Source organism: Pseudophryne corroboree, assembly GCF_028390025.1.
Source record: "Pseudophryne corroboree isolate aPseCor3 chromosome 3 unlocalized genomic scaffold, aPseCor3.hap2 SUPER_3_unloc_52, whole genome shotgun sequence".
Taxonomy (NCBI): domain Eukaryota; kingdom Metazoa; phylum Chordata; class Amphibia; order Anura; family Myobatrachidae; genus Pseudophryne; species Pseudophryne corroboree.
The window spans coordinates 170,001-180,768 of record NW_026967544.1 but is presented as its reverse complement, the minus strand read 5'-3'; positions in this window follow the sequence as shown (position 1 = coordinate 180,768).

Below are 10,768 nucleotides of genomic sequence, written 5' to 3'. Positions count from 1 at the left end.
GCTCATCTCTTATGAAAATCCTCAAAATTTCCAGGAGTGTATACTGCTGCACCTGTGTATAATGCCCAGATGTACGCTTTGGCTCATGTATTTTGTGTGAATCTGTCTCTGGTGCTAGCCAGTGCCCCCTCCGCCATTTAGCTCACCGCACGTCCCTGGAGTGGATCCAGACGCTATTAGTGTACACAACGGCCATGTGAACCTACAGTGAACACAAATGCCCAAGTGTACACCGACGCACTAGTCATACAGCGGACTATGCTGCGACTGGGTCTTTTCAGATACACAGCCTCACAGATGGAAACTGAGGAAACTGGTCACGAACCGGGGAGGGACAACCAGGAGAGCGTCTTACTCCCCACTGCGGACATCAACCCCAGGAATCCCAGTCTCAGACTAAAGGGCCCTACACACTGGCCAACATGACTGCACAATATGAACAATCTCGTTCATTAATGAACGAGATAACGTTCATATCGTGCAGTGTGGAGGCACCAGCGATGAACGGCCACGCGCTTGTTCATCGCTGATGCCCCATCGCTGTACATGCAGGCCAATAAGGACAATCTCGTCCATATTTGCCTGCACTTCAATGCAGCCGGGTGACGGGGGGAGTATAGAAACTTCACTGCCCCCCGGTCACCCGTATCCGCCGTCGGGCAGTTCGGCCAGTGTGTAGGGACTATCACCCTGTAGCCTATGATCCCTGAGGTAGTTATCCATCCCAAAGCAGTGCTGCTGTGTCTCGTGTTTTCCCTCCTAAGCGGAACCCATGCCTTACCTTCTCCCCGTGCTCCGGCCATAGCCGGGTAATGTCTGCAGTACCTGCTAGTATATCCTACACCGATGCCCACCAAAAAACAGCATTGTTGTGACCCAGCAGAGAGTTGTTGGAGCGACTCTAAATGGTACGCATAGGACATTTTAGAAAGATCACGCCAGGAAAAAAAAAAAAAAAAATACTATAAAAATAAAAAGCTTAGGGCTGCTATAAAACCAGTAGCCCAATGACCATGGTCTGCCTCCTGCCGTTCCAAACAAACTGAATTGCCTGAGAAAGGAGGCGGGTATATAGGGGGACTGGCCTGGTGCATTCTGGGAGGCCGAAAACTTTGATCAATGGTGCCAATCCGCTGTTGCTACATCATATCCCACTGTTTATCCTGTGGACAACCTGTGTACCCTGCAAGAGAAAACATGGGTAGCACCAGTAAAAGTGATTTCAGAACACACTTCAATCCCTGCCACATTTAACCTAAATGCAAGAGTTTACCAACTTACATGAGCAAATGCAAATGGCTAAAGGTTCACAATTACTTACCTGGCATACTAATCTGCCATTTAAAAACAGCAAACGCGTATAACACTTTTCCCACAAAAAAGCCAGGTCCAACCTGGGCTTTCAGAGACTGTTACAACCATGACCCAAGAACGTTTACCCTGCACCCTGAACCTAGGTTATTCCCAGGTTGGCCCCATTTACACCGAGCCCGTTTCTGCCCTGCATGTCACTAGGACACTCCCTTGAGGCAGTCCTCTGCATATACAGACAATCAGCATCTTTTAAGCATAACTCAGGACATGACGTTTACACAGCACACTTCCCCAGGTCCAAATCTGGTTGATAACAGGCTGGGATTCACAGGTCACTGGAGTTGGGTTATTTTTAACTGACCCTTTTACACAACAATATGCCGGGGTGGTGACTTCAACAGTGACGCGTGCGTAGGTGGCACTTGGAGATGATCTCAAAGTGCCACCTCTTCTTATAGCGTAAAATTGTAACACGTTGCATAGACCTGGCTTGGGATCCGGTCTGAAGATCGACAGTGCCTAGGTCGACCACTATTGGTCGACAGTCACTAGGTCGACATGGATGGAAGGTCGACAGGGTTTCTAGGTCGACATGTGCTAGGTCGACATGAGTTTTTTTATTGTTTTTTCATTTTTTCATACTTAACGATCCATGTCGACTACGTTTGGAACGGTAAAGTGTGCCGAGTGAAGCGGCAGCGGAGCGAAGGCACCATGCCCGAAGCATGGCGAGCGAAGCGAGCCATGCGAGGGGACGCGGTGCGCTAATTTGGGATCCCTTGGGATCCCGGTCACTTTACGAAGAAAACGACACAAACCCCCCCCCCCAAAAAAAAACTCATGTCGACCTTTAGACCTGTCGACCTAGAAACCCTGTCGACCTTCCATCCATGTCGACCTAGTGACTGTCGACCAATAGTGGTCGACCTAAACATTGTCGACCTAGGCACTGTCGATAAAACGAACCACACCCACCTGGCTTACCCGTTCACTCCTCAATGCAAGACAGGTTGAATTAGTGTTCAACCCTGGTAGCTACCAGACTTGAGATACCATGTCGATCAACCATGATTATTTCAACTGGCCCTTTTCAGACTGCACATCAACGTGGATTTATGTGCAGTAACCCAGATTTTTGTGGCAGACACAAAGGGGTATCATAACAAACCACAAGCCAGATAGATCAAGCAATAAACAAGGTTACTGATGAAGTGGAAAAGGGGTCTTTCATGGTTTACTTAACCTGAATGCAATTTGGTTCAGGGAACAATTAAACTACTTGGTATACCAGTTACAAAGGGTTGGTGCCAGAATACTGGTGGTCAGGAGACCAACGCCGGAATTCCAACTGAGAACGCAGCAAGTCCCCTGGCGGTATCGCTGCAAACACCACGCATCAGGCACAGTGGCGTGCTTCGCTAACCACACTCTTATTCCCCCTTGGGTGGTGGCATGGACCACCACGAGTGGTAATACGGTGCGGCAGTAGGGATTCCAATTACATACCAGCCCAGGACTAATGGTGCCCATAAAGTTATGCGATCCCCCGCAACATCGCACCAGCAGTTCAGGTGCGACGAAATCACACCTGAACTGACAAAGTGATTACCATGCAATAGATCGCATGGTCATCACGTGATGGGTGGGTGCAAATATTAAGTGCAGCACTTACTATCATGAGACGCGAGATTACACCAGCGTGCCCGTGCGTCCCATGGTACCTTAAACGTGCATACAATCCTTCGATTTCTCTCACAGATGCAGTCGAAAACAGGATTTTAATACCTACCGGTAAATATTTTTCTCCTAGTCTGTAAAGGATGCTGGGGTCCACTTCAGTACCATGGGGTATAAACTGTTCCGCAGGAGCCATGGGCACGTTAAGACTTTTTCAGAGTGTGAACTGGCTCATCCGTCTATGCCCCTCCTCCAGACCTCAGTATAGGAATTGTGCCCAGGGAGACAGACATTTAGAGAAAACGATTTACTTTTAATTTAACGGTGAAATTCATACCAGCTCACACCTTAACCATGCTGCACAACATGGCATTCAACATAACACATGCCAACAGGCATGAACAATTTACAGCAACACGCTGAAAAAATGACCGTAACAACACTTGTGTAACTACAAACTAGTGATGAGAGGGTTCGGTTTCTCAGAATCCGAACCCCCCCCCCGAACTTCACCCATTTTACACGGTTCCAAGGCAGACTTGGATCCTCCCGCCTTGCTCGGTTAACCAGAGCACGCCCGAAAGTCATCATCCCGCTGTCGGATTCTCGCGAGATTCATATTCTATATAAAGGAGCCACGCGTCGCCGCCATTTTCACTCGTGCATTGGAGATGATACGGAGAGGACGTGCAGCGTCCTCTCAGTTTCTGTGTTCAGTGTGCTACAAATATCTGTGCTCGGTGTACTGAAAATATCTACATTCTCTGCCTGAAAAACGCTCCATATCTGTGATGCATTGTAGTATAGGAGGACAGTGCAGAGTTTTGCTGACCAGTGTCCACCAGTATTATATAGCAGTACGGTACAGTAGACCACTGCTCTACCTATCTCTGTGTCGTCAAGTATACTATCCATCCATACCTGTGGTGCATTTTAGTTGTGTGCAGTATATATAGTAGGAGGACAGGGCAGAATTTTGCTGACCACCAGTATATAATATATAGCAGTATGGTACAGCAGGCCATTGCTATTGATATAGTACTGGCATATAATTCCACAATTAAAAAATGAGCAAAAATGTGGAGGGTAAAATAGGGAAAGATTAAGATACATTTCCACCTCGTGCTGAAGCTGCTGCCACTAGTCATGGCCGACACGATGAAATGCCATCAACGTCGTCTGCCAAGGCCAATGCCCAATGTCATAGTAGATAGCATGTAAAAAAAAAAAAAAAGATCAGTAAAATCTAAATTAAAAGCGTCTGATGAGATGCGTAAACTTGCCAATATGCCATTTACGACACGGAGTGGCAAGGAACGGCTGAGGCCCTGGCCTAAGTTCATGGCTAGTGGTTCTGATTCACATGAGGATGGAAGCACTCATCCTCTCGCTAGAAAAATGAAGACTTAAGCTGGCAAAAGCACAGCAAAGAACTGTGCGTTCTTCTAAATCACAAATCCCCAAGGAGAGTCCAATTGTGTCGGTTGCGATGCCTGACCTTCCCAACACTGGACGGGAAGAGGTGGCGCCTTCCACCATTTGCACGCCCTCTGCAAGTGCTGGAAGGAGCACCTGCAGTCCAGTTCCTGATAGTCAAATTGAAGATGTCACTGTTGTAGTACAGCAGGATGAGGATATGGGTGTTGCTGGCGCTGAGGAGGAAATTGACAAGGAGGATTCTGATGGTGAGGTGGTTTGTTTAAGTCAAGCACCCGGGGAGACACCTGTTGTCCGTGGGACGAATATTGTCAAGCCTTGTGTTGCCTTTGTCAAGCTGTAATAAGTAGGGGTAAGGACGTTAACCACCTAGGAACATCCTCCCTTATACGTCACCTGGAGCGCATTCATCATAAGTCATCTACAAGTTCAAAAACTTTGGGTGACAGCGGAAGCAGTCCACTGACAACTAAATCCCTTCTTCCTCTTGTAACCAAGCTCCTGCAAACCCCACGACCAACTCCCTCAATGTCAATTTCCTCCTTAGACAGGAACGCCAATAGTCATGCAGGCCATGTCACGAGTCCTCTCCTGCCTGGGATTCCTCCGATGCATCCTTGAGTGTAACGCCTAGCGAGTACAGGAGCTTTCCAACTGCCCCCCCCCCCCACCGCCGGACACTGCGAGCCGCGGGTGGGACAGCGGGACAGACCCCAAAAAATGGGACTGTCCCGCGAAAATCGGGACATTTGGGAGGTATGGGGGTGTGTGAGGGTTATGTCATACAGACAGACGGGCACCGGCTCACTGTGTGCTTGACCCCCCACATCAGCATACTCAGCAGGGTCTCTCTGGTGCGGAGGAGCGTCACTTTCTGGCACACTCCACGCTTCTTAGCTGCAGTTTAGTGGGGCACCTGTCGCTGTGCAGGTTCCATACTGCCTCTGTTATCTCCAGCCCCGGCAACTCTACCGCTAGCTGCAGCGCTGCCACCCGCAGTGGAGTGCGCCCAGCTCATTCACACACTTTAGCCGGTGGGTAGCGCTGCAGAAGTCTGCGCTGCTTGCAGGCTCTGACCCCCTCCTCCCTCCAGCCACAGCGTCTCCTGGGGGCTAACCAGTCATTCCCAGTCTCCCCTTACCACAGTGCCCGGCAGCCGCGAGGTCTGCGCCACGTGCATGCTATGACCCCCTCCTCCCTCCAGCCGCAGCATCTCCTGGGGGCTAACCAGTCATTTCCAGTCTCACCTTACCACAGTGCCCGGCAGCTGCGCGAGGTCTGCGGTGTGTGACTGAGGAGGGGGGGGGGGGAGTGATGCGGACGGGCAGAGGAAGCAGGACTCCAGCCTGAGAGAGTCAGCCATGCCAAGTCTCCACCAGCAGCAGATCCCAACAGGTTGGAGTGGAACAGCAGCAGCCAGCAGCAGTGACTCCGGTAACATACATCTGTCTGTCACCACTGTTCTGTCCCTAATACCAATCTCTCCCGTGCCCTGTGTTCTGTCATGTCCCTGTCACTCCTGGCCTGGCCCTTTCACCCTTATCCTGGCCCTGTCACCCTTATCCTGTCCCTATCATTTTTGTCCTGGCCCCGTCACCCCTGTCCTGGCCCCGTCACCCCTGTCCTGGCCCTGTTACTGCATACCCTCCAACTACCTTTTATGGCATGTACAGTACCCGCAGCGCCTCCAGACCTCTCCCCAATGCACCACACCTCCGCACCTTCCCCTCCACCACATGCGGCACTCCACCCCTCCCCCACCCCTTCACCACCCACAGCACCTCCAGGCCCCTTCCACCATTCACCCCCCTTATATGTCTCCCACCACACCTGCCCCCCTCCACCCGCAGCATCTGCAGACACCCTCCTCCATCAGCGGTCCCCCCTCTCACCCACCCCTCCCCCACCTCCGTCCCTCCTTTCCCATCCGCCGCAACACCCGTCCCTGCCCCTACCCTACCCATGGTGCCTGCGGTCCCCTACCCCACCCCCGGCACTCTCGTCCCTTCACATCCAACAGCACCTCCGGAACCCTTCATCCAGCCACAACATCCCCACACCTGCCCCTCCCCTACCTTCAGTGCCTCCGGACCCCTCCCCCATCTGCATCCCCCACTCCTCTTCCCCTCCCCCACGCACAGCACCTCCCGAACTTTCCCCATCCGGGCCCCACCCCCACTTCTGCCTCCCTCCACCCGCAGCATCTACAGACACCATCCGCAGTCCCCCCGCACCCGCTACATTCTGTACATCGTGCCCTGCAGGTGCTGCTCACGCCGTCGCAAGGGGCTGTGCCTCCTTCACCATCGCACGCCCTTTCATTATGCAATATTTAACAACTAACAAAGGAATGCAGGTAATACTCCATATAATACAAATATTAAACCCCAGAAAGGCATGCAAGGGTTAAGGGGGCGTAGCTCCTTGCGACGGTGTGAAGAGCGCCCGTAGGGCACGATGAAGCACCTAGTGTGTGTGTGTGTGTGTGTACTTGTTTATATATCCTAACGGGGACAAGGGCCAGACAGCACACCAACACTGGCGGGACCTCCGACATGGTGGGGACCTAAAATGAGGTCCCCATGAGTCTGACCCTGGGAGGTGATAGGGGAGTCATGTCTCAACTACCCAGCATACAATTCTCGCAAGTCCCCGAGAATCACGTTTACCAGACTGGAATGGGTTTCGGTGTGTATGCAATGCAGAGTGTGTTTAAAGCAAACAGTTCCCCAGCAGCGCTGTGGCGGGGGACTTGGACCGTGCGCCCTCACTCTCCAGCCAAGTCCCGGCCGGGGACTTGGCCGGAGGCACCCCGTCCGCCCGGCGCGTCAGCGCCTCCGAGCGCGGCGGAGCGCGGAAGGGGGGTCCTTCCCTGGTCCGCCCCAGGGCCGACGTGGACTCCCTGGCCGGGCTTAATAGTCGGGGCCGGGTCCACCGGGAGGGGAGGAGGGGCCTCGGGCCGTCCGGACGGGAGAGAGTCCGGGCCTCGCCTCCTCCTCGTCCCGCCCGTTACGGCCAGGTCGACCCCCGGTCCGTCCGGCGGCTCCACGGCCTGGGCTTCCCGTCCAGCGGAGGACATCCCTACTCTCGCCTGATCTTCACCCGGCGAGAGCCCGGGCTGCGGAAGCCGGCGGGAGCCCGGGTTGCGGAAGCCGGCGAGAGCCTGGGCTGCGGAAGCCGTCGAGAGCCCGGGCTGCGGAAGACGGTAGGTGCCCGGGCTACGGTAGCCGGCGAGATCCCGAGCTGTCTGTATGTACGGAGCCCGGGCCGCGGAAGCCGGAGGGAGCCCGGGGTGCGGTAGCCGGTGAGATCCCGGGCTGCGGTAGCCGGCGAGATCCCGAGCTGTCTGTATGTACGGAGCCCGGGCCGCGGAAGCCGGAGGGAGCCCGGGGTGCGGAAGCCGGCGGGTGCCCGGGCTGCGGTAGCCGGCGAGATCCCGAGCTGCCTGTATGTACGGAGCCCGGGCCGCGGAAGCCGGAGGGAGCCCGGGGTGCGGAAGCCGGCGGGTGCCCGGGCTGCGGTAGCCGACGAGATCCCAAGCTGTCTGTATGTACGGAGCCCGGGCCGCGGAAGCCGGAGGGAGCCCGGGCTGTTCTTCTCTTCCATCCATCCGTTATTTCATTTGCTGTCTGTATGTACGGAGCGCGGCCGTGGAAGCCGGAGGGAGCCCGGGCTGCGGAAGCCGGCGGGTGCCCGGGCTGTTCTTCTCTTCCATCCTTCCATCCGTTCATTCTCCCTTTGCATTTAAATCGGTGGTGTGTTTTTTTCTTTTGCCTGTTTTTTCTCTCTCTCTCAATCGTGTATTCCCTCGGCTGGCCAGCGGGGGGCGCCGCATCGGGGACCTGGGCGGACCGGGTACATTTCATCTGTTTGGGGCGAGTGCTTTTTTGAATTTTTTTTATCTTTTAGTCTCGTTCCGTTCTTCCCTTCAACTGGCCTGCGGGGGGCGCCGTGCGAGCGGACCGGCGTCCACCCCTGGCCGCTCCGGGACTTTGCATTCAAATGGGTGGGGTGTTTTTCATTTTTTGCCCGTTTTTTTCACTCCCCCCTCTCAATCGTGTATTACCTCGGCTGGCCAGCGGGGGGCGCCGCGGCGGGGACACGGGCGGACCGGGTACATTTCATCTGTTTGGGGCGAGTGCTTTTTTGAATTTTTTTTATCTTTTAGTCTCGTTCCGTTCTTCCCTTCAAATGGCCTGCGGGGGGCGCCGTGCGAGCGGACCGGCATCCACCCCTGGCCGCTCCGGGACTTTGCATTCAAATGGGTGGGGTGTTTTTCATGTTTTGCCCTTTTTTTTCACTCCCCCCCCCTCTCAATCGTGTATTACCTCGGCTGGCCAGCGGGGGGCGCCGCGGCGGGGACACGGGGGAGGGTTCATCCGGGCGGATCGGGTACCTTTCGTCTGTTTGGGGCGAGTGCTTTTTTGAAATGTTTTTCTTTTTATTTTTGTCATCCCTTCGACCGGCCAGCGGGGGGCGCCGCGCGCGCGGACCGGCGGGGCCCGGGGCCCTGCATCCCACTTACTTTCGCCCGACGGGAATCATTTCTTTTGTTTTTATCCGAGAGGGCACACGGAATCTGCACCCCCCCGCAGTGGCGTCAGGCGGCCACCGGGGGGCGCCGCGACGGGGCTCGCCCGGGAGCCGCCTGCCCGTCCGCAGGGCCACGGGTGCCGGGGCGGGTCGCGCGCCGCCGTTCCCCCCTGATCGTCTCGCTCCGAGCCGCCTCTGGCCACCGGGGGGCGCCGTCGGGCCTCCCCCCGGGCCCCCGCGGGCCGGGGGACGCGGCCGGCGAGCGTCGGACTCCAGCGCGGAAGTGTCTCGGATGAGTGCGGACCGGGGCGCCCGCGGCCCAGCGGCACTTCCAGGGGCTCGGGAAGGAGATGGTTGAAGCCTGGGTGAAGCGCGCCCTCAGCCGTCCGTGTCGCTACCCGCCGGAGAACACCTCCGCCGGATCAGTAGGTACCAACGAGGCGAGCGAGAGAGCCGGGACTCTGTCCGGGGCCGAAAAGCCCGTTTCCCTGGAGCTCAGAGATCAGCATGGGCAGGGCCTTCTTGCATCCGATTTTGCCCAGGCAGGGCTCCAGGAACCGGGTTACAAAAAGCAAAAAGCCCTGGTGCCCGGCGTACGGGCCCGGGCACGTCTCCTTCTCCCCCGGCGGCAGCGCCCCCGGCGGGCCAAATCGGGTACTGCAATTTGTGGAAGTCTCGGCTATGAGTGCGGACCGGTATGCCTCAGGCTGGGAGGCACTCCCAAGGCCTCGGATAAAAATTGCTGGGCACACCGCAAAAGTGTTGCGCGCGCCTCCCGTCCCACTACGTCCGAGAGGACCCCCTGAGCGAGATTTACAGGTGGTGGATGGATTACGGTATGGAAACAGATAACCAAATGATTTTTGGAGCTCCTGTGAATGGGTGTGTGACAGGATAGCTGTGGAGCTCTGAGATCAGCATGCGCAGGACCATCTCCCCGATGGGGCCTATAAAGGGTCAAGATGGGTGTCTGTTGGAGCCTGAAGTACGGCCTGGGCATGTCTCCTTCTCCCCCGGAGGCAGCGCCCCCCAGCGGGCCTAATCAGGTACTGCAATTTGTGGAAGTTTCGCCGATGAGTGCGGACTGGTGTTCCTCAGGCTGGGAGGCACTTCCAAGACCTCGGTGAAGAATTGCAGAGTGCACCGCAAAAGTGTCGCGCGCGCCTCCTGTCCCACTACGTCCGAGAGGACCCCCTGAGCGAGATTTACAGGTGGCAGATGGATTATGGTATGGAAACAGTGAACCGAATGAAAATTACTCTTTTTTTTTCAGCAACCCGATCGATGTGGCACCCCGCGCCCCAGCGGGGAGGGACGATCGCTCGGCCGGAACCCAGGGGTCTCGGCTGGCTCCAGGCGAACCCGACCCTTCCTCTGCCCACGGCGCGCCCGGAGAGGGCGTCCGGTCCCCAGGTGTCCGCCCGATCGCTCCGGTTTCCGGAGCCGGGCGGGCCCCACACCCGTACCCCGTGCGGCGCGGTCTGCTCTGTCCGCCGGCACCCGCAGGCATCTGACGCCGCCGGGGGTGCCGGGGAAGCGTCCCCCTCGCCCAGCGAAGGACGCTCGCCCCCGGACCCCGGCGGAGCACATGATTTCCCAGGAACCGAACGAGCGTCGCATCGAGATCTGAGGACGCGGCCAGCCCCGACGGCCGCTCCTTGCAGCCCCAGGAGAGGGCCCTGCGCGCCGCCCCTGCTCCGGCGAGGCGGTCACACGGAAGGGTTCGCCCGCCGGACCTCCCCCGCCGCGGGCGGGAGGATCGGGCGGAGGTCAGAGCGCGAGAGAGCGCGGGAGAGGAGCCGAGTCT